Consider the following 27,581-nt stretch of genomic DNA (forward strand, 5'->3'; position numbering starts at 1 on the left):
ATACATTAATACGTCGTTTGAAGTCACGGGTGCTGGTTAGGGATCTCGGAGATAGATCTAGTTATGCTTCAATGCCCGACTATCCTGATCGCTATTACACAGGTCTACAAGGTTTTGTTGTTGGACAGCTGGGGGTCATTTCCGAAGTAATTTTCTGCGTAGAATCCGAATCCGAGGTCAGAATTGGCCCATCACGTCAGGATTTTGAGATATTTGAGGTTATATACTCGAAAAAAGTGGACCACAACTATAGTTGATCGACCCCAAACCTATTATATAACTAAATCCACAACTATAGTTGTGGATTTAGTTATATAATAGGTTTGGGATCGATCTGAGATCAGATTCGTAATCAGCGACCCCAAAAACCCATATATACAGTTTTCAGTCCAGGTTTTCGGGTTTATAGTTCAAAGTTTACAGGTTTAATGTGAATGCTCATGAGGTTGTTGGGCTATAACGGCGCAGGGTTTGGAATTCATCATGTCATCTTAAAATGGCCGTAACTTTGCAAGGAAAAATCGTAGATGACCATTCGACAGCTCATTTTGAAGGGAAAGAGTAGTACTAAATGATGCAATTAGAAGAAAAGAGCTAAAAAATTTTGTGCGTCCTGTACATAACCTCAAAAGTAGCCCAAAAAGCCATTTTTCGAGTATATAACATCAAATATCTCAAAATCCTGACGTGATGGGCCAATTCTGACCTCGGATTCGGATTCTACGCAGAAAATTACTTCGGAAATGACCTCCAGCTGTCCAACAACAATCATGACCCCATTTTTTGTAGACCTGTATTATTAGTCGACAACCCAATTCTGGGTATTCAGTGCTCGCTCGAGTATTTTATCCGAAATGAAAAGTAATAAAAATCCAATCGTCCGGGTAAAACTTTCCGTGGGCCATAAATATTCGTATCGAAGTCGTCGATATTTCTGGAGAAATAGAAAGCGAAGTTGTACCGCATTCGTGAAGGCTTAAAGTCGATATGTCGTACACGTGGAAAGTTACGTGTAATTGAAATAAGGCGATATATACGCGTTATATAAGTTCGATGACATTGCCTCGATTTGCGTACGCGTGACCGTTTTCGCCTTTTGCATAATCGGCGATCTCGTCTTTTTCGAAGCGCCAGGTGACCGCGGCTGCAATAAGTCATACGCGCGATATTTTCACCCGGTGCGTGCAACTTTCCGAGGCCGTGGGTCGCCTCTCGCTTATACTAGTTAACGGCGGCGATCGGTATCTTAATTAAGCGACTCCGCTTGCGTGGCCCTCGCCTAAAGCGCGCCAGGGCTTTTTTGTTTAATTAAATTTTTTTACGACCAGAAGGAGGGGCACCCCTTACGTAACAAACCTCGGGCGCTAAAATTAGAACACACATTTCGTCGACACGTGCGAAACATTGCATGCAGGCCATTCCGGAGAGTCCGACAGATATACGAGATACACAGGCTATCCCTCGGGCTTTAATGACAATGACAGATTTTTCATGCTTAAACCAGACATCGAGCATATTTTATACAGATATTTAAATCCAAGAAATCTACATATATTTTTTACACACCAAGATAATAATAAAAAATACTTTTACTATATTTTATATTTATATTAAATTATATTTAATTATTTATATAATTATATTTATATTAAATTATATTTAATTATTTATATAATTATATTTATATTAAATTATATTTAATTATTTATACAATTATATTTATATTAAATTTTATATTTATATTAAGTTATATTTAATTATTTATATAATTATATTTATATTCTTGAATTTTATTATTTCTTTTTATTAATTTATTATCGAACACTTTATATGTGCGATGCTAATTTTTCTCGATAAAATGATCGACAGGATAAAAGCGACACTTTTTAAGCGACGCCAATTTTTCGTCGGAAGATTTATTTCCAGAATGACGCGGGAGCGAATCCGTGCCTGCCGCGAAACGTTACGTGAAGCCGGTCAGTGGGTACGCGCGTTGCATTCTCACGTAACAGGCGGGATGCTGAGGATGAAGAGATGAGGAGATGGATGGTGAGATGTACGTCCCCCTTTCGCTGGCTTCTCATCGTCGGTCAGGAGACTTGTAACGAAACGGCAAGCGCGACCATTTACGATAATCGCGCGCTTTCATGTAGAACGGTACCGTTGTAACGTGTAATAGTGAGGAGGCTTTATATTGTGCGTCTTGCGTCACGTTGCGCTCCCGTGAATGTAATATAAATTTCATAGATATACGAAGCGAGGCAAAATGCTCGCTTGCTACACGAAGCTCAAACTCGCCGCTCCTTCAAGAAGGAATTTTTCCGCGAGGCGTCTTATTGTTAGATATTTATTATACTTTGTATTTAATATGAATATTTCTCTGACGAGTATTATTACTCGATACAAAAGCTCAAATACACTCAAAATCATTTTATATCCTTTGAAATTATTTGCTAAGCTTAACATTTTCGAGATAAGCATAAAATTGCATTGTTGGAATGAGTCATTATCAATACTATATAAAGCATGGAGATATTAGAAAGGCTCAATTCATTCGCATATTCTCTCTTTTATTCGAGAGAAGCTTGTCCAAGGATATATTATAGATCGCGCAGGACATTGTACCGTGACGTGATTGGAATTGCAAGCGACAATATGACAAGGTGATTAAGCGGCTGACCGCATATAATTCCAGACGAGCTAAACAACCGCAGGAAACGAGGGACATTAGAATGTCTGAAACAAGCGGTTTTCTTATCCCATAAAATCAGGTAGCGATACGGAGGCGAAAGACAGGAAAAAAGCCCTTTCGCCAAGGATGGTGATCGGTCCCCGCCTGTAACGGTCTCCTCAAGGATAGAATTTATTAACGTTCCTTATAGCGCGCCCCTGTATACGCGATAGCGCGTTTGCTTATGCAAATCAAAAAGATGCCGATATTTGCTCAAGCAAGCATTATTATTGACTTTCATCGGCATGACCCTGTTTGCAACTCACGTATATATATATATAAACTCACGTGAGGCTTGAAAGGGAAGTTCCTTGGAGACTTTCGCTGAGAAGTAGTAAGTAAACCGAAAGCAAAATATCATCGCGAACATACAACTTCTAGTAACATTCAATTTCTTTTTTGCGTTTCGATTCCGTACCACATTAAATTAACAGCATCACGCTGTTAAAATGATAATCAATTCTATATCGCTTAATTAATTAATCAAAATAATTATATTTGGATGAATATAATTAAATTATTAATTAAATAAATTATATGAATTTATATATACGTAAATTATAATATAAAAGCAATCTAACTGTTTTTTTTTTAAAACATGAATATTTTTTTAAGCAAAGAAACATTTTTTGAGAGAGAAATTAAATATAAATTAAATAATAAAGAAAAATATAATTAAAAGAAATATAAAGAAAGAAATATAATTAAATTATTTTTTCTGACTACACACATGTATGCAGAAATAGAATAGTCGTTTTCTCCGCAATTATTTCGAATAAATTATTAGAGACATGACAAAAAAGCAACATTCGGCGAAATTCGAACGGTCTTGCGAGAATCGTATGTTTGCTCAGATTACAACAATCGAATAGGATGCGTTTACGGTGCGTAAGTATCTTAACGAGCTGTGATGAATCGAGAAACTCGTGTAATGTGTATATATATATGTGTGTGCGTGTGTGTGTATGTGTAACCCATCGGCTAATTTCACGATTCGATAATTATTGATACCATTACGTCCGAGACGTTTTCCTCACTGAAGGCAGGCTGCATTTGCCATAAGTTAATGCAAATTTCGCAATTTCCGCTCTCTTGTGAAAGCGCTCATCGCTTTGGCGAAGCCAATGAAGTAATAGAGATCTCTGGTTCAAAATCATTTGCTTCTAATTAGATCAAGTATCGACCAAGGTAAGAAAAAACGCGAAGCCACGCGATTTTTACTTACTTATTAAACTTAAATAAGATTTGATGCACTCGTTAGGCATTCAGCTTAGATGCGATCATTAGGTTTTGAAATCACCTTGTTAAGCAATATTAATATATCTATACATTGTAATATTATAGAATTAAATTTCCTTATCGAATTAAATTTCCTCCTCGATTCAAATATAAATTTTATGATAACTTATCCTTTTTTCCATATCAAAATAATTAAACATTTTTTATATAAAATGTACATTTTATTACAAAATAATTATGTATATATTTTATCACGAGAGAAATATGTAAAAAAAAGAAGACAATTCTATCTTTGTAAATCTCATTTTTATCGAGAGAATAAACTGGAACATTTTCGTAAAATTGTAAACTTTCTTTTAAATATATGAGTTTTTTACGAGTGATGATATGCACTTTCTATTCTCGCTCGTTGATTAGGCGTTCCTTGGGAGACGCAATTAACGCAGGTGTAATAGCTTGCTGTCAACGTCCGTGAAGCGTGTCAAAAAATCGGCCGCATTTTTATTCTCCTGTTCTTCCGGGTAGAGGCCGAACGTATCCCGGATTGTATCGAAATAGCACACAAATGTACCGCTCGAAATCAAATATCATAAGATCATGAGAACAAATTGGATAAAGATTACGACTCTTAGAAAATGATGAAAAGAACTCATCGGTCCCAACTGGAAATCTGTTATTATGTTGTCACGATTCTACCAGCGATACGATCGATGTTAGCGATAATATTGTGCGCGAATGCAGTACATCAAAATAATTGCCACGGTGTTTTTCGCGATTTATTGTAATTGAAAGAGTGAAAGGTTTAGTAATATATGACATATATAAACGATATGATTTGTATATTCTTATATAGAAATTATATTTATAAATATTTATTTTATTTTAAAATCTTTCTTTTTTTTTTTTTAGTTTTTCAATATCTTTTTCATTCAGAAATTTTTTGAATAATTTAAATAGAATTTTCTTTTTACTGTGTAATTTTTAATATAATTTACTTCTCATATATTAATTTATTTAAATTTAATACGATACATATACTCTTATAAATAATGTTACAATAAAAATATATGTATATAATCATGTAGTTCGTTGCCAATTTGTTGACAAAAATATAAATATAATTCCTAATTTATTTCCTACTCACGTTATAAATCATATGCATTTGCGCAATATTGTTTATGTTCTTCCATTTTTACGACTGCCTGGAAAGCAATCTTTCGCAAGTCGTTCTATTTCCGAAGTTTATGTGGACGACTTTCTATCGGACCCACCTTCTCGACCCGTGCCAGATCTCGACGTACAGCTGACAAAGAAAAAATACCTCTTCAAGATGAGATTCGGGCACCTATGACATAAAGAAAGAAATCTTGATCTCTGCAATAAATTTCGAAACGTAATAAAGTAATGTATAATTTCTGAAATCAATTTATATAAATTCTAAATTTTAATATGATACTAAAATAATTATGGCAGATTAGTTTCAAAATTTTCGGAAAGATTCATTTCTTTAAAAAATGTCTTGGAATCAAAAATATTAGAAGCATGTTTTAATAAATTACGTGATGCACATTACACAAACATGATTGAGTTTAAAGAAATAAACTCAATAATATGAACCCAATTCAAGTATCTTTTTTAATAAAAATGTTTTAAAAAATTTAATAGATGTGCATTATAAAATAATTCATATGTCTGGAATTTGCTGCATCTGCAGCGCAAAAAGTTAAATTTGCGTGTGTCAAGGAACTTAATTATTTAGATTGTACATCTTCTCATCCCATTCTCGACTATAAGCTAATAAATAAAATTACCTCTTGAATTTTCGGAATTTTAATTAATAGTTTGCCAAAATGTGGATACTTTCTATTAAAATATAAAAAGAAGAATGGAAGATATTAAGAAGCTAAATGAAATAAAAAATTGTATATTGCTTTCGACATTTTAATCAAGATTGTTGATTTCATATCTAGAGAATCTTATCTTAATAATATAAAATCTTATCAAAAAATCTTCTATTTTTAAGTATAGAGGCGCGTTTGATATTTATATACATATATTATAGAGATATAATAATCGATACTTTATATTTGATTGTTCGATTTCATATCTAGAGAATCTTATCTTAATAATATAACATATCTTCATCAAGAAATCTTCTATTTTTAATTCTAGAGGCGTGTTTGATATTTATATATATTATGGAGATATAATAATCAATATTTTATACTCTTAAAGTATTCAGATATTTTCATAAACAGGAAACGTAAGAGTTGTATGTGTTGGCGATAATTATTATCACACACATGTATATATATCTTGTAAAATTATTTTACAGTTTATTTTCTGATGTAAATATAAATATAAATATATGTATATAAAGATACATTAATAAAGAACAATAAAAGAAATTAATTTTATAATTTCTTTTATAAATATTATTATTATCTCTCATGTATATATCAAAATATTTTATATATAATATAATAAACTGTCTGTTTTATGAGAAGTCAGCACAGAATATATACATTAATAATATATAAAATATAATAAAAATTCTTTGTTTAGATATATTTTTAACATTCATTAATTTATATAGCATTATTTATTTTTATTTTATCTGTAAATAAAATAATAAATATTTTAGTTTTACTAACTTTTATTTCAATAGCATTTGCTATATACTTATAAAAGATATACGATATTTTCACTATGCTTATTTTTCTTTTTTCTATTTAAATGTTAAAAAATGTTTATAATTAAGATATCATAGGAAACTGTAAAGCAATATATTAAATGTATATGTATGATTAGGTTGACACTCGCAACGCTAGATGGTGCAATGAGTTTGATAGTCATTCTATAACACAATTTCATATATTTCGCTTTTTATAAATGATTTAAGATTTACATACAGCTATCTATATGTAGATATATATAATCTTGTAATTATAAAAATATATTTTAAATATAATATAAAAATTTTCTAAATTTGAAATGTCAAATTATATCGGATAATTTCTATATCTTTTATGATCTACTATATATGTATGTTTCACCTAATTGTAATTTATTTTACAATTTAACTCTCTAAAAGAAAATGTAATAATCTTCTGGAATTTTATATCGTATTGCATAAATTTTAACTTTTAATATATTTTATATCTTTTATTAATTTTTTTATTGTCATTTCACTATCATCCCAAATATAGACTACGTAACTGTACGTAAAGAAAATGTACAATGACTAGTACAAAGTTCAGGCCAACGGATAAAGCCAGTCGCAATCCTGTCACAGCGATTGCACTTATATATACATTCGGCACAAAGACATTCCATCGGATCGAGAGCCAAAAGCGACAGGACTGGTCTTGATCCATCTGTCTGTCAATCTTATCTTGAAAGCAAACAATCGACTTTAAACGGGCGATAGGGAAACAAACGCGACATTGGAAGGATTCCAGTCGGCTTAAACAGTTATCTTCGTCGATTCAAATCGATCATTATGCTATACAACTTCTTGAACGGCCACGTGCGTTATCTGTCAGTCACGCATTTCTTTCGTACTTTGCGATTAACGTGTGGGATGGAGAGTGGTGGAGGTGGCAAAGTAATTGCCTGTTACATGAAGGAACTCGGATTCAAGTCCCGATACAGCAATTTACAGAAAATTTCTGCGACGTAGCCATTCCATCCCCCTTTAGTCTCCTTTTCTTACCAACTTCTCCTGATTTGTTATACTTTAATATTAATGTTATACGTTAATATAATAAATAACAATATTTCCACGCATAAATTTGGAAGTTATTCTGAGGCCAGCAATGGCCCATTCAAGGATTTATCCACCAAATAGTAATCGGTAGTAGATCCTTGAGTAGACCATTGCTTATCTCAATATAACTTTTAAATTCAATTATTATGAATAAAATCATTACAAGAAAAGAAATGCAATTTTTTTTATCATTCAAATTAATGTATATCTATTCTGGAATCACTGCAAAATAATTAATATTAATTGTAACTTTTATTTGTAATATTTTAATAAACAATAGATATTTTAATAGATAATATGATAAATTATATATATTTTTAGTTTATTGTGTATTAAAATATTGCAAATAATCTACCTGTATAGGTTTTTTTTAAATCTATGACTAATTTATAATAAATTTTTACTTTTATCTCATTTAATTAAAATTATTGAGATTGTTGCTAATGACATGTTATTGTCGTCAGAAAAGCGAAACATTTAGAAAAACGGTTCTCACAAAACACAATCAAAAATAATATTTATCTATTATAAAAAAGAACGGCTTGGGAGACGCTCCTGGAGCATTACGTATACAATCGGCGGCTCGGCCATCGAGCCTTGGGGAAATCATAGGCCTTAGATATCGAACTGAAAAGTGCAACTAATTCCGAGCATTGAAAGTGTAAGACTTGTTTTGACTTTAATGACTCTGCCCGAGAAAAAATGGATTTATATAAGATTTATGTAATTATATAAGATCATATATAATTATTATATGATGTTATATAAGTAATTATATAACATCATATAATATAATATAATTATTATAAGTTCATATATATAATAAATATTATATGATCATATATAATAATATCCGAAATTTGGCGCGACATGATTTTATTTTTATACAATCATATTCGGTTAGATCTGATTATATATGAGAACAGATCTGGTCAACTATGATTATATAATAATAAGATCATATCGGATATTGTTATGTATAGTTCGGACATTATTATAATTATATAAAATTATATATGTGTAAAATTATATAAAATTATATATGTCATCAAGTATTTTCACATCTAATTGTGTATACTTACATTTGACCATATTATTATTTTTTCTCTCTTGTGCTTTTTAATACTATACTATCTTTAGCACCAGATCGGAATTAATTATCATGATTGATAAATTTCTATGCAAGCACGTTCAAGTAAAAGTAACGAAAGGGAGGAAGGAGGATGGAGCGGCTGTATCAAAAAATTTTTATCGGAACTTTAATCTAGGAATTTTCACATGGCAGGCAATCACTTTATCGCTTCAACCATTTGCTGTCTCTATTTATCTATTATATATAAACGTAGATTTCTTTAATACAAAGATAAATTCAAATTCGCATTATTTCTTCAGGCTTTCATCAGATGTGATTTTTTTAGGCAAGCAATTATAGCACAAATCTGTCGAAAATATAATATAAAAATTAAAGAGCTATAATCATATATTAAGAGAGCAAGAATATTAAATAACGAGACGAAAAAATTTTACAATGAAAATTCAAGTATAAAAAATATATATATTTTAATAAAACTAATCTCTGAAATATCACAATGTTAAATGAAATAAAATAACGCACAAACCACAATATGAATTTTATCGAATCGTTCAATAATATCCTAAACGTATATCGCATCAACCGTTTGATAATCTCGTGCGCAAATTGAATAAAATTGTCGTGGATTCGATTTATCTCGGAGACAAATAAAGCGATTCGGGGAAAAACTTTGTGCAATCTCATTCGATCGACGAGCGGCAATTTGCCGGCCGCGATCCCCTCCATCGTCGAACTTTGCCGCTTTATTGCGCAATCGACGAAGAAGAAACTAACTCGCTGAACTTGTCGCGGATTCTCGTGCACATGGACCAGGATGACTCACATAATTTATGAGTGAGGAAAGCTCCTCTTCCGGAAGCTAACTCAACCCTCCTCCCCGGATCCATCGATCCCGTCTCTCTGAAAGTTCGCGATCCGCAATATGACTCATAGCGACACTCTGTTACGAGATTCATTTCAAGGTCATCGATCCGCCCACCGAACGTGCCATATCATGTGAACGAGACATTTCTCTCGTTGTCAAAAAAAAAAAAAAAATGGAAAATTAGAGAATTTCCCAGAAATGTCAGAATCATTTAATTACATCTTACATCTGTCATATGTAACATATGATATATGTATATAATAAAATTTTGATGACAATGTGATAAAAATTATAATAATGTCATAATGATAATATAACGAGTAAGTAATGGAAAATAGTAGCGAGTAATAATGTTGCTCGAAATTGTTAAAAAAGTGTATTTAAATAAAATTAAGAAATCTCTTTCGTGCGTGTGAAAATATATTTCTTGGGATATTACTTCAATATTTAAATTTGCGTTAATAAATATAAATTTGAGCCTAGTGAAATAAATTACATGTAGATGAAGAGTAACATATACAAGGTGTCCTAGACCACCCGTACACCCCTTTTCTTTCAAAAACTAAGCATTTTAGAGAAAAACGTTTTCGACAAAAATTGTATGGTTTTGAGGGGAACATAAGATGGTGTCATTGGTTTGACCTTGGATGGCATCGTTAAGGTGAGGTCAAGGACACCTTTAATTTCTTAAATGGAACCACCTACTTTTTATTGCATATTCTTATAGCTTATGTCGAGAGCTTTCCAAAACACTATAATAAAGTATTTTTTTCATCAAGTACTTTTCGAGTTATAAGGCTTGAAATAATTTCTTAATTTTACATAAACCATAAAATATCTAGTAAAATATTCATTTTTCGATTATCTTACCTTAATACTTTTATGTACAAAATAATGAGAGGAATGGATTGGTGTAAAGAAAACACATAATTGTTTCGAAAAAAAAAATGTAATTGTTAATTGCAAATTACATTTTTTCTTTCGAAACAATTACGTGTTTTCTTTACACCAATTGATTCCTCTCATTATTTTGTACATAAAAGTATTAAGGTAAGATAATCGAAAAATGAATATTTTACTAGATATTTTATGGTTTATGTAAAATTAAGAAATTATTTCAAGCCTTATAACTCGAAAAGTACTTGATGAAAAAATACTTTATTATAGTGTTTTGGAAAGCTCTCGACATAAGCTATAAGAATATGCAATAAAAAATAGGTGATTCCATTTAAGAAATTAAAGGTGTCCTTGACCTCACCTTAACGATGCCATCCAAGGTCAAACCAATGACACCATCTTATGTTCCCCTCAAAACCATACAATTTTTGTCGAAAACGTTTTTCTCTAAAATGCTTAGTTTTTGAAAGAAAAGGGATGTACGGGTGGTCTAGGACACCCAGTATAAACAAAAAATAATAAATTTGTAATTAATTTCGGTTTTCTTCCACAGTGGCTATTCAATGGTCGTGGCTTCTTTTTTGCCGCAGGCATGACATTCTCAAGAGGGGGATTATCTCCGTAACTTCATCGTTTTTCGAGCAATACATCCGATACTCATCTTACCATCCTACGGTGAATTAAATACACTGTTGTTCGCAAGTAAACGCGCGCAGCTTGATTCCAGTGGGCGCAGGTTAAAACTTAAAGGCGACCTAGAAACCGAGTGCAGCAGCAACAGGTGGTGGCAGGTAGGCGACTCGGGGGGATGGCGGCGCGCGCGCGACTCGGTGACTCATGGGGTTGCTCCGAGAATGTTGATCGCTCCTCGCAATCCCCGCCGTCTTTACCTGGATGACTCACATACCAGTCGACACACACACACACACACACACACACACACACATGCTTATACATACGTGCGCGCGCGCATTCTTACCGCTCGAGGAAATATGTGGACCTACTTTTTGTCGAACGCTCGCTCATTCAGACGGAGACCTTTCTCCCCCTTGTTGGTCACTCGTTTTCAATGGAAATCCCCGTTGATCTCCCACTTAAAAAAGTGTCCGACACTCGATGCGGGCTGGACATTCTTTCGTAGATTCTGGAATGTAATATTCGAGCTCGGTTCTTTTTAATTCGTGAAATGCTGGTGGGAAAATATGTAACGAGAATTTTCGGTTAAAAAGGAATAATTCGCGTAAATTAACTGTTTGGATATTAGAGATAAATTTTTCAATCAAAAGCAAATATATTGATTTGGATAAGAAATATTTATATAATATTTATTATATAATTTAAATTATATTATTATATTATTTATTTTATTATATTATTTATTTTATTATCTTATTATATATTATTATATTATTTATTATATAATTTAAATTATATTATTATATATATGTTATATTATATTTATATAATATTTATATAACTTTTTTTTACAAATTACATCGTAAATGTTTTTATCAAAAATTTAGTTTGAGCGAGTTACTGTGAATTTTCAAGTTTCTTATTAATCGAGCCACATATAAATCTGCATGATTTATACGAATTGCAACGAATTTCCCAATAGAAATAATCGAACATATTTATGATTTAAAACGTGGTTCTGTATCGATTGACGATTACAATTCAATGGCTAATGGCATACTTAAAGAAAAAAAGTGAACAATCGATGAAATCGATATAACTATGACATATCAAACAACAGAGTAACATGCATTAAAACACATGGGCATGTAAGTGCAATTTTATTCTTATAACATGTGTCATTTTCAGGCAAAATTTCGAAGTCAATAATTAAGACTTTTGAAATAAAATAAATCCAGATAACTCATCTTAAGCAAAGGAGTTTCTTTTATCTTCAGTTAGAGAAAATAGAGAATGCGGGTTTTGCCAAGGTTCTCGTTTGTGTGAATAATAAGCGGCGATTCGGAAATCGATTCGATCTATTGAATGCGCCGGTACGTTCATCATGATTTTCGCGGAAGTCAGGTGGAATGTCAATGAAATACCATTGTAGTATACTACACACGAGCCATCGTGGCTTCTGAGAAAATTTCATTCAGGATCCGTTCGCGATCTACGCTGGTCTGACGCCGTAACGCGGCTAGTTCCGGCTTCCAGCGATGATTCACGAGCTACTTGAGAGGTGGATTCGAGAAATCGATCTTCCGGGAAACGCTCGTAAGACGCTCGTCTTATCGATCAAAGAGGGTCATTCATAAATCCATATGTTTGATTCGCTGATGAACGTGAGCTTAAATTTTCCGAACCGGAATAATCTGTACTTTCACCTGCGTGAGTGAAAGTCTCGGAATGGAAAGAATCAATGCCGATTTGGAAATACATAAAGAAATATGTTAATGGCTTTTAAGTAAAGGGGGGAGGGAGGAGGGGAATGCGGAAATATTTATATTTAAATATTTATATTTATCAAATTAAATTTGCTTATTCGACAATAGTAATTAACGATAATTTAAATGATCTACAGTTCCTAGAATCAATATAATTTTCTGGCATTTTTTTGGTATCGTGAAAGATTGGACTATCCACTTTCTTGGATCGCAATATAGGTCGTAGTCGAGTTGCACAAGAAGACATCAATAATCAAATGTTATGCAAGCTTCTTTTGAAGTTGACGTCCATTATTTTTGCGATAACTTCGCGAAATATGCATTTCCTCTGACAGTCTCCAAGTCTAACAAGCGTGAGTGCAGATGAGTCACGTATTGGCGGTCGTGCAAACAAATACCTATGAATGTTTTGGATAACGTTTGAACGATATCGAATGGCAGGTATCGCGAATTGCATACCGAACGATTAGACTGCACCTGTTTCATTTTTTTAACACATTAACAGTGTGATTAAGCGACGCTTCGCAGCTGGCAGAAGAAGATAAGAGACGAACCGCGCCAGCCAATCTGTCTCCGAATATTCTTCGAATGCGCAATTAATCGCCTTGTTTGTGCAAAAGAATAAAAAATCTATGAATTTTCTATACGGCTCGATAAAGGGGAAAATTCTTGAATTGCGTTTTGTGACGTAATTTATGCCGAATCGAGAGATAACGAGCGATCAATTTTTTTTCACGAGCCTACATACCATGATAAGGTTCCACCGTATCAAAGATATCATCTTTGACAGAGATAGAGAGTAATGGATTCCTCCAATATCGAATATTTTTTCCTACTAACTGTTATCGCGTTTTTTGTCCTTGCACGCGTCCATTGATTACGCGGAAATTATTATTCCTTCTATCAGTTTTTTTCACATTGACAAGATTATTAATGTTGCCTGTAAATGTTGCCAGTTTCATTAATTTCCCGAACGATGTTTTATTCATCAATTCGCGTAAGTAAATTCGCGTCAAGTTACGTAAGGAATTAAAAAATCCAACATCGAAGTCAAAGATTAAATTAAAATTAATTCGTCACAGTGTATTAATCACAGATTTCGTGAACGTACGTTATATTCGTCACGTTTACATTATGTAATGACGCAAGGTGGATAACGGCTCTACCTGTTATCGTGGTAAACACAGTTACGTCATAATCACCCAAGTTCTAGATGAATTCCCACCTTTCTCTTTTTCACGTAGTATTTACAGGTGTCATTATTTTATCAAATAAAATAAGGACTCACGTAATCACGATATTTTTACATAATATATGTATATTTTACATTTATCAGTTGTAAAATAATATTTTCAAAAATGAAAGAAAGAAAAAATTAGAAAATAATATTTTCTAAAAATATCAGGAAATTTATCGAAAGAAATATATTTAATAATTTTTTCAAAATTAAATACTCAATAATATTCAGATAAATTTCTAGTAAATTTCTCCTAAATTTTTAAAAGATGAAATTATCTCTCTCTCTCTCTCTCTCTCTCTCTTTATATACTTAAAGATTAAATTTATTTATTTTTCCTCTATTGAAAAGGATTCGCGAAATTCCCACCTTTCTGTTTTTCACGTAGCATTTATAGGTGTCATTATTTTATCAAATAAAATAAGAACTCACGTAATCACGATATTTTTACATAATATATGTATATTTTACATTTATCAGTTGTAAAATAATATTTTCAAAAATAAAAGAAAGAAAAAATTAGAAAATAATATTTTCTGAAAATATCAGGAAATTTATCGAAAGAAATATATTTAATAATTTTTTCAAAATTAAATACTCAATAATATTCAGATAAATTTCTAGTAAATTTCTCCTAAATTTTTAAAAGATGAAATTATATATCTCTCTCTCTCTCTCTCTCTCTCTTTATATACTTAAAAATTAAATTTATTTATTTTTCCTCTATTGAAAAGGATTCGCGAAATTCCCACCTTTCTCTTTTTCACGTAGCATTTACAGGTATCATTATTTTATCAAATAAAATAAGGACTCACGTAATCACGATATTTTTACATAATATATGTATATTTTACATTTATCAGTTGTAAAATAATATTTTCAAAAATAAAAGAAAGAAAAAATTAGAAAATAATATTTTCTGAAAATATCAGGAAATTTATCGAAAGAAATATATTTAATAATTTTTTCAAAATTAAATACTCAATAATATTCAGATAAATTTCTAGTAAATTTCTCCTAAATTTTTAAAAGATGAAATCATCTCTCTTTCTCTTTCTCTTTATATACTTAAAGATTAAATTTATTTATTTTTCCTCTATTGAAAAGGATTCGCGATAATCACAACCATATGTATTTCAACCTCCATTTTCGCAGGATGTCGCAGGAAAGATAGTGTTTCGGTTTAGTAGCGACACACAAAACGCTCGATCAGCCGGTCACGGAATTCCGTCACGGTAGGTAGGTAGGTTCTCGCATTGCGTAATGACGCACATATGTATGTACGTTCGTGTGTGGCGTATAACTGATCTACGTCACTGCCGTAAACAGAGTGCAGCGTCATCGCCCTGCAACGCCCAGCAGGTTTCGCGCTGCGTTTTGCTTCTTTTCCGATTCCTCCCCTCTCGCCCCCCGAGACCACCACCTCACCCGTCCAGCTTGCATTTTCTTTTCTTTCTCTCGATATTATGCGCATCTACGAGTGGTGCAACGTATCAACGGGCACGTCATCGCGTCTCCTCTTAGCTGAGTCGAGTGACTCATTCGCTATATCAGCGTAATATGCAACGTTTATATAGCGTATTTGTAAGAATATCGCGCGCGCTATGGAATGAAAAAATCAATTCGACTCGACATAGTGATTTAAGCATTTATTTAAATGTATAAAGCGCTAAAAATTTACATGAGAAAAAGAAATGCGATAGAAATCAATATATCTGTCGCTATTTCGCAATATTAGTTACAAGTATTCTATAACTTTAAGTGCGCGGGTTTTTAAAATCTTCACAGTGATTTACGACAAAATATTTTTTCGAAGCGGTCGAAAATGATTGGGAATCGCCGTTCCGGAGAATAGCTCGAGTAACACGCGTCACGTAAAATTTATGCCTTCCTGTGATAAGTATTTGTTTTGTTTCCCACGTCGGCCTTGGACATATATGTGGACAATATGTTATTAAATCTATTTTCACTTGTTAAAGTATATTAAAAAAAAAAATTAGGAAAACATCGAAAAACACGTCGAATTTTAAAATGCATCGTAAAAAAATGATTTATTTTATTTGTAGATTTTAAAATAAATAAATTGGACAAAGTATGCTTAAAAAAAATCAGAGAAACATGGCGTTTTCGAAATTTGCCGTTCAAGAATTAAGCTTGGGGACTTTCGAACACCTTGTAGATGGAAATCTATTATAATGAGAATTGCGACGTCACGATCGTGACGTCGAGTAGACTCAATTGCCATTTATGACGTCTCCTTTCGAGAGAGAGAGAGAGAGAGAGAGAGAGAGAGAGAGAGAGAGAGAGAGAGAGCTGATATAACGAGGCGGAAGGAGAGGCTCGAGGCAGTGGGCGGACACGAGCACGCATGATTCTAATTACGTGGGTGGGACTAATGAGCCGGTAATTAATCGGAGCGCGATACGCGCAGCAACGTCGACTGGGCTATCGATCGGATGATTCAGTTCTCGTGTAGCACATCATCAGCTTCCGCGGCCGCCTTGTAATGTAACCGCAATGTCTCGCGTTACATAATGCGCTTAACGATCGTCCGCCGCGATGGAAAACCGCGATACGCGGATTATTAAGCCGTAATGATGTAAGGCGTCTCATTGAAACCGCATCGCTTCAGTATCGCGTCGAGATATCCGCGAATGACGAGCACATCCGAAACGTACTTTGTATCGAGAGTCCCGGGTAAAAGAGCAATTTTATCCAATGAAATTTTTCATCTTAAGTATTTTATTAACCTACTAGGATTCTAAATACTGCGAATAAAAATCATTATTATTGATAGAAAGAGAGAAAAGCTTACCTGTTTAGGAACATTTTCTTCAGATATATTCATGTTTATTCTGATAAACTTCACAATTATAATTATCAATAACAATAATTTGACATTATAGGGTTATGTCGATTATTATTCTCGCCACTACTTCGAGATATCTTAACTCCAACTCAAATTACTATATTTCCCTATACGGGTGCTTAGAACGAATCTTATTGGTGAATCATTTTGCTTCTTAGATTCACTCGCAGCCAATGAGAGAACGAATAGACGAAATAATATTATTTTTTCGCTTTTTATTAATAGAATAAATAATGATAATTATATACTAGAAACCTTCCTTGGTTAAAAAGAAACTAATGTGCAAAAGATAATATCAAATTACGTTTTAGTTATCGAGAATACCCGTTACAATCAATCCGAGCTTGGTGAAACGCATACTCCCTCCGTCTTTTTGCCAACCGTAGGTTGGCAGCAGTCGGGAATAAAAATCACTAATCGCACAATCTGAAGTCTCTCTAGCAGATCTCGAGAGACTTTTAATTGCTTCGATAACACAGGTCTACAAAAAATGGGGTCATGATTGTTGTTGGGCAGCTGGGGGTCATTTCCGAAGCAATTTTCTGCGTAGAATCCGAATCCGAGGTCAGAATTGGCTCATCACGTCAGGATTTTGAGATATTTGAGGTTATATACTCGAAAAATGCCTTTTTGGGCTACTTTTGAGGTTATGTACAGGACGCACAAAATTTTTTAGCTCTTTTCTTCTAATTGCATCATTTAGTACTACTCTTTCCCTTCAAAATGAGCTGTCGAATGGTCATCTACGATTTTTCCTTGCAAAGTTACGGCCATTTTAAGATGACATGATGAATTCCAAACCCTACGCCGTTATAGCCCAACAACCTCATGAGCATTCACATTAAACCTGTAAACTTTGAACTATAAACCCGAAAACCTGGACTGAAAACTGTATATATGGGTTTTTGGGGTCGCTGATGCTCATGAGGTTGTTGGGCTATAACGGCGCAGGGTTTGGAATTCATCATGTCATCTTAAAATGGCCGTAACTTTGCAAGGAAAAATCGTAGATGACCATTCGACAGCTCATTTTGAAGGGAAAGAGTAGTACTAAATGATGCTGAATTAGAAGAAAAGAGCTAAAAAATTTTGTGCGTCCTGTACATAACCTCAAAAGTAGCCCAAAAAGCCATTTTTCGAGTATATAACCTCAAATATCTCAAAATCCTGACGTGATGGGCTAATTCTGACCTCGGATTCGGATTCTACGCAGAAAATTACTTCGGAAATGACCCCCAGCTGCCCAACAACAAAACCTTGTAGACCTGTGTAATTTTTCTAAATAATGTGTAAAATAATAGAATATACTAACACTATGATATGCGTATAGATATTTAATAAATAAAGTTAGCGCGCATATATTATATAATTTTTCGAGTCGCGCGGTTTCTCAGAAAGCACAAGTGGGCGCGACTCGGTGAGAAAATACATATACAGGATCCCGACGGAAAAGATCACGATTGCGAGTCGTGGACTTTTCGCGTGGGAGGAGATGTGTGCGACACGGTGGCAATACCGGGAAATCTCATGATAATAGAACCGTCGTCGGGAGAGCGTAACGTATGCGATAAATTGCGCGGAATCGGAGAAAAAAAAAGCGCAATTCTCCGTGGGTTCTCGTCGGTTAACGTCGAAACTCGAAGCGACCGACGAGTCGAATATGGTCGATGAGATTCGCGATTCGTGGGCGAACTGGTACCGACCAAGTTCAACATTTCGAGTTTCCATATCCACGCGAAGATCGAGAACCGCCTCCCACGCCTTAATCCTTAAAACGTGTCGATCGTTTAATCTGATGGAGAGATAGTAGCTTGAAGAGAAAATATATGAATAAATTATCGTTCTTTGAGCTTAACACATTTTTATAGTGAAGCAAACATGGATGTCTTTCATTTAAATTCACATTAATGAAGAAATTAAAGAGCGATGAATCTAAAAATATAGACTTGCTAAGTAAAGAAGATTCACAATTGATATTTCGTTTTTCAATTTGTCATAAAAATTAGAAGAAGGCCTCACAGGTCTTATTTATCTCACTATTTATATTTTCTATGTACCACAGCGAAATATAATAAAATAAAAATTATTTTATTCTCCCTTTTCTTTTTTTCTCTTTGTCTCTGCAATTTATCAAATTTTAAAGACAGTTTACAGAATTTTTTTAAGAGGATAAAACACGATTAATCGAAAACAGAGAAAAGCAATCAAATATTTTGCCTATGTTGATCAAGAATTGTCCGCTGCAGAACATTCTTAAACGTCTTCGTTTGATCGGCAACTGGCTGAGACGTCACGCTCGATTTGGAGCATGATCTAGAAGAGCGGATTTCGCGGAACTAAGATGGCAGACAGGTACTTTCGGGGTCCGGGGTAATATCTATGTCGGGTATGAGCCGATTTATAGCGTTCGTAGAATGCGATCCCTTTGGCAGGCGGGACGAGAGAATTCTCAGAGATGCTGGCGCTAAATCCCGGCCTACATAATAGTCGTGCCAACGGGATCTCCTTCATCAGACTTCGTCATAAAATGTAAGAGGTTCCCGCTGCCTACTGCGAGGTGTATTTGCAAAATAATCCGGTCGAACCGTACAATAATATATTATTCATTGTAATTCAATAGAATCGTAAAAATCATCAAATTATTAGTTTTTACTGATCTATACTTTTTTCTTGAATTTTTCAAAACTGAGATAATATTGAAAGTTTAATTAAATTTTCCTATATATTTTTATAATATATTCTTTTTTCAATTTTTTATCGTACAGTTTTTTTCTATTGGATTTATTTAACGTGAAATGTGATCGTCTCATTAAATTACAAAATTATAATTAAAAAAAAATTAATATTAAATATTATATATAATTTTAATATACAGGGTGTCCTAGACCTGTTAATTGCAAATTACATTTTTTTTTTCGAAACAATTTTGTGTTTTCTTTACACCAATCGATTCCTCTCATTATTTTGTACATAAAAGTATTAAGGTAAGATAATCGAAAAATGAATATTTTACTAGATATTTTATGGTTTATGTATTAAGAAATTATTTCAAGCCTTATAACTCGAAAAGTACTTGATGAAAAAATACTTTATTATAGTGTTTTGGAAAGCTCTCGACATAAGCTATAAGAATATGCAATAAAAAATAGGTGGTTCCATTTAAGAAATTAAAGGTGTCCTTGACCTCACCTTAACGATGCCATCCAAGGTCAAACCAATGACACCATCTTATGTTCCCCTCAAAACCATACAATTTTTGTCGAAAACGTTTTTCTCTAAAATGCTTAGTTTTTGAAAGAAAAGGGGTGTACGGGTGGTCTAGGACACCCTGTATATAATTTTAATATATTATTGATATAATAAAATATGTAATAATAACGTATTAATTTTAATAAAGTAAATAACTTAAGGTTAATTATTAATAGATATGATTGAAGAGATAAAATTATTCGATTCTTACACATAAATATTTTTTACACATAAATTTTTTTAACCTGAAGTGTTTTATTCCATCGAAGGATGTTAAAGCTCTAATTGCACAATAAAATCATTTCCTCGACAAGATATTGCTCTTAGGCACGCCACAATCGCGCGATTTGCCAGAGGCATTTGGAAATCTATTCAATAGAACGTCTCTTACGTAAAACGTAGATCGCAAAGTTGACGCCCGGCGTGTCTGTTTCGCTTGATTTCATTTTATTTACATCGAAAAAACGATATATACGGATTCGCGTGTCGTTAGCACATTCGACTATGAACCTCAGGAAGCGATTACGATGACATGTGCACATTTTATCGCGGCCTCTTCGCGTCGATCGGCGAAATCGCTACTTTATACTTGACAATAAAGTCTCCAGGATAATGAACAGCTTGGCGACGCTCTTATGGCGCATGCGCTTCTGATGTAGATAAACTTCTCCGCAGCGGTTATTACGAGGTGCTAAATCAATTGCCGCTGTGCAAAATTGACGTATATATATACACTCGACGCGAAGTTTACAATCGTTCGCGGGCGGAGCTACTTAATATAATTTTGATGGTCGTCGTGTTTGGAAATTTTCCAAACCCGCCCTCGGGATGCTCGATATGTTTTTGCACATTGTTCGCGATTAATCTACAATTCATCTTCCGCTAAAATGATTATCGAAGATTGTACAACGAAAATTGGTGCCACAAGTCTCGAGGAAATATTCTATCGAACTAATAAAGAGATTCGAGTCGAATCGAATTGTCAATATTTTGCCCCTATTTATTTATAAATTTTTCAAGTAACGCGCCATTACTTTCGATAAGTACAATACAGGACGTTCCATAGTTCCGTTGCAAGATGCACGGAATATTTATCGATGCTGCGTCGCACTCACATGCATATATATGTACAGAATGTTCGAGCGAGGGCACTCGCGTAATCTTGTAATGCAATTTCTTTCGGACGACTAATTCGCCGAAGTCAGCGAACGGCCCCCGCATCGAGGGGTGAATGACGAAAATCAATACGTGCCACGAGACCCCCGTTGGCCGGTTCTGTGTCCGTAAAGTACAGGGCGAGGGTTTCACTGTCGTAAGTGCATCTATGCCAGGAGCGTATCGACAAATAATTAAAACACCTCGAGAGTTTCAAGAAGAAATTTTTATAAAGTTAAGATTTATTTCGTCGACAGATTTTTCTTCTTATTTACTCAACGTCGTACTATGAATCTCTTTTTTCTTTGGATATTTAGGTATCTACACTTTTTTGATATGTAAAGATAATTCAATGAATGAATATGTAATTAATATTATAGAAATAAAAAAAACAATCGAGCCGTTGCGAAACGTACTTTCTTATATTTTCGCACAAATAAGATCAAGAACTTTCCACTTTGTTACAAAGGAAAAATAAAATAATACAAAACTATCGAAAAATAACGATATCGATCGAGAACTTTTTCCCTCTCTCTTTCGAAAACTTTACAGCAATTGAAAAAGCAATTGTCGAACACACGAGAATACGTAATACAGCGTGATGTAACGTACATGTCGTAGAGATCGCAAGAAAAAAGATCGGGCCCAGTAGTGATTTGAAGGGAAAGAGAGAAATGGAGGAAATGGAAAATTATTAGCATGAGGAGAACAGTAAAACCAACGTTACGACTACCGAAATATCGCTCGAACTTTTCAAAAGGCGACTCTAAATTATTTTTATCGGTTCTAAGGCGAAATATCCAGGGTGGCCGACGCACAACTACGGACTTGAGTAATACTTCTAGGGGGCGAGTCGGCGAAGCGTGGCCCCCCGCTGAATAACTCAAGCGGCACCCCTTCGCTGACATTTCGGCTCGCACGAAAAAAAAAAATGAAGCGAAGAAATAGTTTGCTTATTTGAAAGAGAAGGAGAAAAGGATGCGAGATATTACGTAAAAATATATTTTACAGCACGAAATAATGCAGAGCTTTGTGGAAATATGTAAAAAATCAGATGTTTTTTTAAATAAAAAAACAATTTATTTTTTTTGTCGTTTGTAAAATAAAAAAATTTGAAATTCATATAAATTTGACGTCTTCTCGTAAATGGATACATAAAGATTTAAATTTTATTATAATTTAATGCAATGCGCGTGCATCGTGACGTGCATGCTCGCCGATTAAAGATCAGTAGTAATAATTTAGCGATCCAAGTATCAAGATTAATATTTTCTATTTTGCTCGAGGAAGCTAGAGGAATTAAGTGTTTGCGAGTGTACACAATTGTTCAAAGAGTTAATGTCTAGCATGATGCTGCATTTTATATAAATAGATACATCTCCGCTTCCTTTTGTAAATAACTTGCATACTTCAGAAAGACTTCTGATATTTAAAGAAACGTCTCTGTGATATTTTCTGATTCTAAATTAAATTTTTCGAGTAGCTATAAAAAAATATTGCACAATACAGCAAGAGAGAAATCTTTCGAAATCTCCATCCTTAAAACAAAATGTGACACGAAAAATAAGCAGACGACAAAAATAATAATAAACGCATGCTCGCACGCGAATTCGAAACGTATCAAAATTTCGGCGATGTTGAAAAATAGAGATGTATGCAAAAATACGTACGAGGAGGATAGAGTACAAGCGAATAAATTTCACGTCGAGGAGTCTGGAAAAACATCGTGGAACGATCGTCGTAGCACGCTCGTTGATATTCCACGCGTTCGCCCGATGCCGCGTTATTCCCGCTCGCGCACGTCGCTTGAATAAAAAAAAAGGCAGAACAATTCGAGTGGTTTTGCACTCTATTGTCGTCTTATGCCGCACATACAACGCAATTCATGCACGATTCGACGTTGCAAAAGAAAATTATAAAATTTATTTATATGTCATTTTAATAATGCTTGCTATTTTATAATAATATACTTTATAAACACACATATTATTATTATTAGAAAAAAAATTTCATTTATATAAATTAAATATATATTATTAAAATAAGTATATATATTTTATATATAATAATTATATTATATATAATTATTAATATAATTAAATGTATATAATTATATTTATATATTTATAATTATATTATAGTTATATAATTATATAATAATTATATATTATAATACTAATTTCACTAATAAAATATTAATTATCCATTATTATGTTAATATTGTTTTAAAAATAAAAAAAGTAATATAACAATTGAATTAATATTTAATTTTATTTTTATGGCGAGATTAAAGATTGCGGTTGCACGTTTCCTTACAAACAATTTTGTTGAAGAGTAATAATTTACTGGCAGAATGCAACATATATTCTCGCGCTCATCTCGTGCATTCGCAATGTGCATCGTGTTAACAAGTCATAAGTATCCGAAAGGCGGCCCTGACCGAAAGAGAGAGAGATGCAAAGTTCGCCGGACTCGTCCGTTTGATATTCCGCACGTGCGCTCGATCTCGCTGCATCGCGTTATTTCAACGGAATCGTGCATCGCCTTATTGCATAAAACCTGCTCTACGACTCGTCGTTGTCCGATAACGCTGCCACTCACGTCGCCGCTTTACTTTATACCTGCCGAGGTAAAGTGTACTTGATGCGTCTTTGGGCTTCGATCGACCTTCGATCCGTCTTCTATTTTGTTATTAATTCCGTCGCGCGTGTCGAACAACCGGTTTCAGATTCATGTGTATGTGTGCTCGATCTCTTAATTTCATATTCATCAACTGTTCACAAAAGTGAGCGAAAAATCAGAGAAAGAGGATCGACGAATATCTCTATAAATTTCATTCTATCAAGGATGCTTGCAAAATTCTCTCGATTTTCCTCTATTTCTAACGCACATTTAGCCATGTAAAAATATTGAACGTTGATTGGAAAGAAGCAGAGAGAGAGAGAGCGATATATGATTTTTCAATTAAAATTTTTTCCAAATAATTAGCAATCTTTTTCTTATTTTTGCCGATTGTGCGAGCCGTCATTAAAAAAAATTAACGGAGATCGGCAAGGAACGCCTCTCTGTTTCTCTTTCTCGTTCATCGAGGAGAAAACGATTAAGATTGATTGCTGCCACGATGTAGCGTTTAAGACAGATCGCGGGGAAAGAATGATCGAGGATTGAAAGACGAGCATTGAAATTCTCGACTACGCTTCTCACACGTGGGCGTCAGGCCCGAAATTGATGTACATATATTAATGATGCCGATAGCACATATAGGGATACCCGTCTCGACCTCCGAGACTCGAATCCTTTGTTGCAGGTTTCGATGCGAGGGGAAGCGAAGGAGAAAATATGCCGGGTCTGGACACTCTTGATGCGTTTGTCTCTTTCTCTCTTTTCCTAGGCTTGTCAAACGGCGACCTTCGCGCGGCGATAAACCGACCGGTCGCGTAGGAAGATCTATAATTATCGTGATTATTTTTCTCTCACGTCTGCAACACGTACTAACGTTTATTCGCTCGTGCCATTCCGTTTTCGCTAGATTTGCAATGGAAATATCACGAATACCTGAGACTCTTAGAACTTATTCAAAGCGGTACGATTTATTCGTGTTTAAAATTTCGTAAAATACCAAACTGTGATGTTAAAGCATCGCACGCCATTCAACAAAGTCTGCGAAGAAACCTTCGTGAAGTTTATTCATTCGAACTCGATAGTTCGTAGTTCATATTGATTTCTCGAACACCCTATAGATAACGAAGCCCGGCTCGAGCAGACACTGCCATGGGGGTCAGCACGCGACCAGCTGTCTCTTCAACGGGGGTTACGTCGGACACCATGAAAAAAGGCTGACAGCAGGGGTGAGGCTGCTTAATGAAGGCACCATGGTGGCGTGAGGTCAATACACTCTCTGCAGTCTCTCCGGCACTTGACTCGAAATTTTTCGGCTCTAAATTAGACGACGGTCGAATCGATCCAATTGAGAGACCTCATCGTTGTTGAAACACGAAAATCACGTAACCCTCGCGATCCATTTAAAAATTTGATAGTTTTTAACACGACTTTGAGTAAATCAATTTGAAAGCTTTACCGATAAGCTGTCATCGCGATCGATGTCACGCGATATCGTATCTTTTAAAATGGACGATCGGCATTTATATATCGCACTAATACGTCAAGACTTAGGCTGGTTGTTTATTGAAGGTGAAACGAGATTTGTTTACACAAGAGCGATTAATACTGCACGGGGATATACGGCAAAGTCTCGTCTCGTGTATGTTACAGTCATTATTAATAGCTACACGTGATTGTACATCGACGCTATTTTCAGAAGATGTAATCGGTTTATTCGACGAGGTCGATTTGTCTCGTTCGACCTTGCGCCTTTATCATCGCTAAGCACGAAATCCGGTGACCGCGGTAATGGTCAATGGTTAAAATGGAAGGCCTTCTAGGAATTCTATGCATATGCATCGGTGTGATTGTAATGACCCGGCGGTAATTCTGCCTCATTACCGCTCAGTTTAAGTACTCTCAAGTGGCGGGACAATAAAACGAAATAAGATAACCGAGCTAAGATAGTAATAAATGACAAGATCATAAAACGCAAGATTACGTCTTCTGAAAATAAATGTAAATAAAACAAAAATGGCAAACATATATAAAGTCAAATTCCATTAATTTCATTTTTCGTAACTCTCTTAAGGGGATCCCTCATTGAACGGCGAACTCTTACACGATTACATCGCCCTCATCTAATCCTCATCCTGTATCTCTCTCTATCACGTTATTTATAAAGAAGATGCACTACTTTTTCTATTCTACTTTACCAACATTTTAGGTATATACCGAAATTTTTGGGTATGTGCCATTTATTAATTAGACTACTAAACTCAATTTTCACGGTTCCTCAAATTTTTATTGTGCAGTCCGCTATTGGGTATGCTATTGTTTCATGCATAAAAGCTACAAAACATTTATACAAGGCTAATGTCTTTATGAGGTGATAGCTTTAGACGCCATGTTGATCTAAAAAGTTGATAAATAAATATATAATTTTATACTTTTTTTTCTTTCTCAGTATATAATCGGCTTCCCCGTGTTCGTTTGCATCTATACTTCAACCGTAGAAAAGGATTTTTAATTCTATGTAGACAATAAAAAATGGCACAGGCCCAAAAATTACAGTGTTTTGTCGATAAAACAGATAGGTTGAGGGATCCCCTTAAGTGAAATTAATTTATTATTACTGATAAGCAATGATTTCAGTTATAAGTATTGCAATGAAATTTCATTGAGAAAAATTAACTAGCAATAATGACTAATTTCTTAATGAACCATAGTAAGTGAAACAAGTTGAAGGAGTAAAATATAAATGTTTTAATTGATCTAGTTAAGAGAACAAATTTCTTAATTTTGTCAAAGCATTAGACATGCGTTCTGGTGAAATTAAGAAATTTGTAAAAGGTGGAATCGCTTCTGAAAGGCTGAACTATAACGTAAAGACCATCTGGATTATTATTATATTATTCTTAGACATTTGCGTAGCCGCGTGCGAAAGTTACCCTATCGCAGCGCGGTCTCACCCTTCAGACGTGCTTCTTACGTAATTCCGGCGAACTTGGTGGAGGGACGTGCGGTACCGCTTAAAAATAAACCGATGAATAAGACTCGCCACACACGGTTCCGCGGTGTCAACAGAAGGGATTTATTGTCGACGCGTTGCTTTTCGAGGAAAGTCTAGTGACACAACATTATGCAATTCGCGATACACGGGCTAAACGTTGACGCCGTCGCAAACTCTACAATTCTTGAAAGGAATGGCGCTGAAAAAAATAATCGCGGGAGAAATTTTCGTCCAATTCGTGAAAAAGTCGCAAATTTATTTACCGAACTAAAATAATATTTGTAAAAAATATACATCAATTGCTATGTCATTTATGCTAGTCTGCAAATCTGACTCTCCGCAAAGCTTCATAAGAGAAGTCGACCCACGTGATATCGAGATAATGAAACTGGAGGGGAGGGGGAGACATGATTTCGCGAGAGTTGGGGAGAAAGAGACGAAAAAAGTGCGATCGTTGGCGA

The 27,581-nt window shown here is 34.2% G+C and overlaps 1 protein-coding gene across 4 annotated transcripts in view; it reads right to left on the reverse strand.

The window, feature by feature from the left end:
• The window catches only part of LOC145962588 (uncharacterized), a 65,470-nt gene that overhangs the window by 12,524 nt on the left and 25,365 nt on the right, over positions 1 to 27,581 (reverse strand). For 2 of the 4 annotated variants that reach the window (XM_083083790.1, XM_083083789.1), the window contains exons 3-4: positions 11,599 to 11,738; positions 5,115 to 5,315 (exon numbers count right to left, since the gene is read on the reverse strand). The exons of 1 other annotated variant lie outside the window; for it this stretch is intronic. The gene's annotated coding sequence lies outside the window, so the exon portion shown is untranslated. The remainder of the gene's footprint in view (positions 1 to 5,114; positions 5,316 to 11,598; positions 11,739 to 27,581) is intronic. One more of the 4 variants, XM_083083788.1, reaches the window with a different exon arrangement.

Source organism: Camponotus vicinus, unplaced genomic scaffold, assembly GCF_025532165.1.
Source record: "Camponotus vicinus isolate PSW18456_S1 unplaced genomic scaffold, iyCamVici1.0 SCAF_12, whole genome shotgun sequence".
Taxonomy (NCBI): Eukaryota; Metazoa; Arthropoda; class Insecta; order Hymenoptera; family Formicidae; genus Camponotus; species Camponotus vicinus.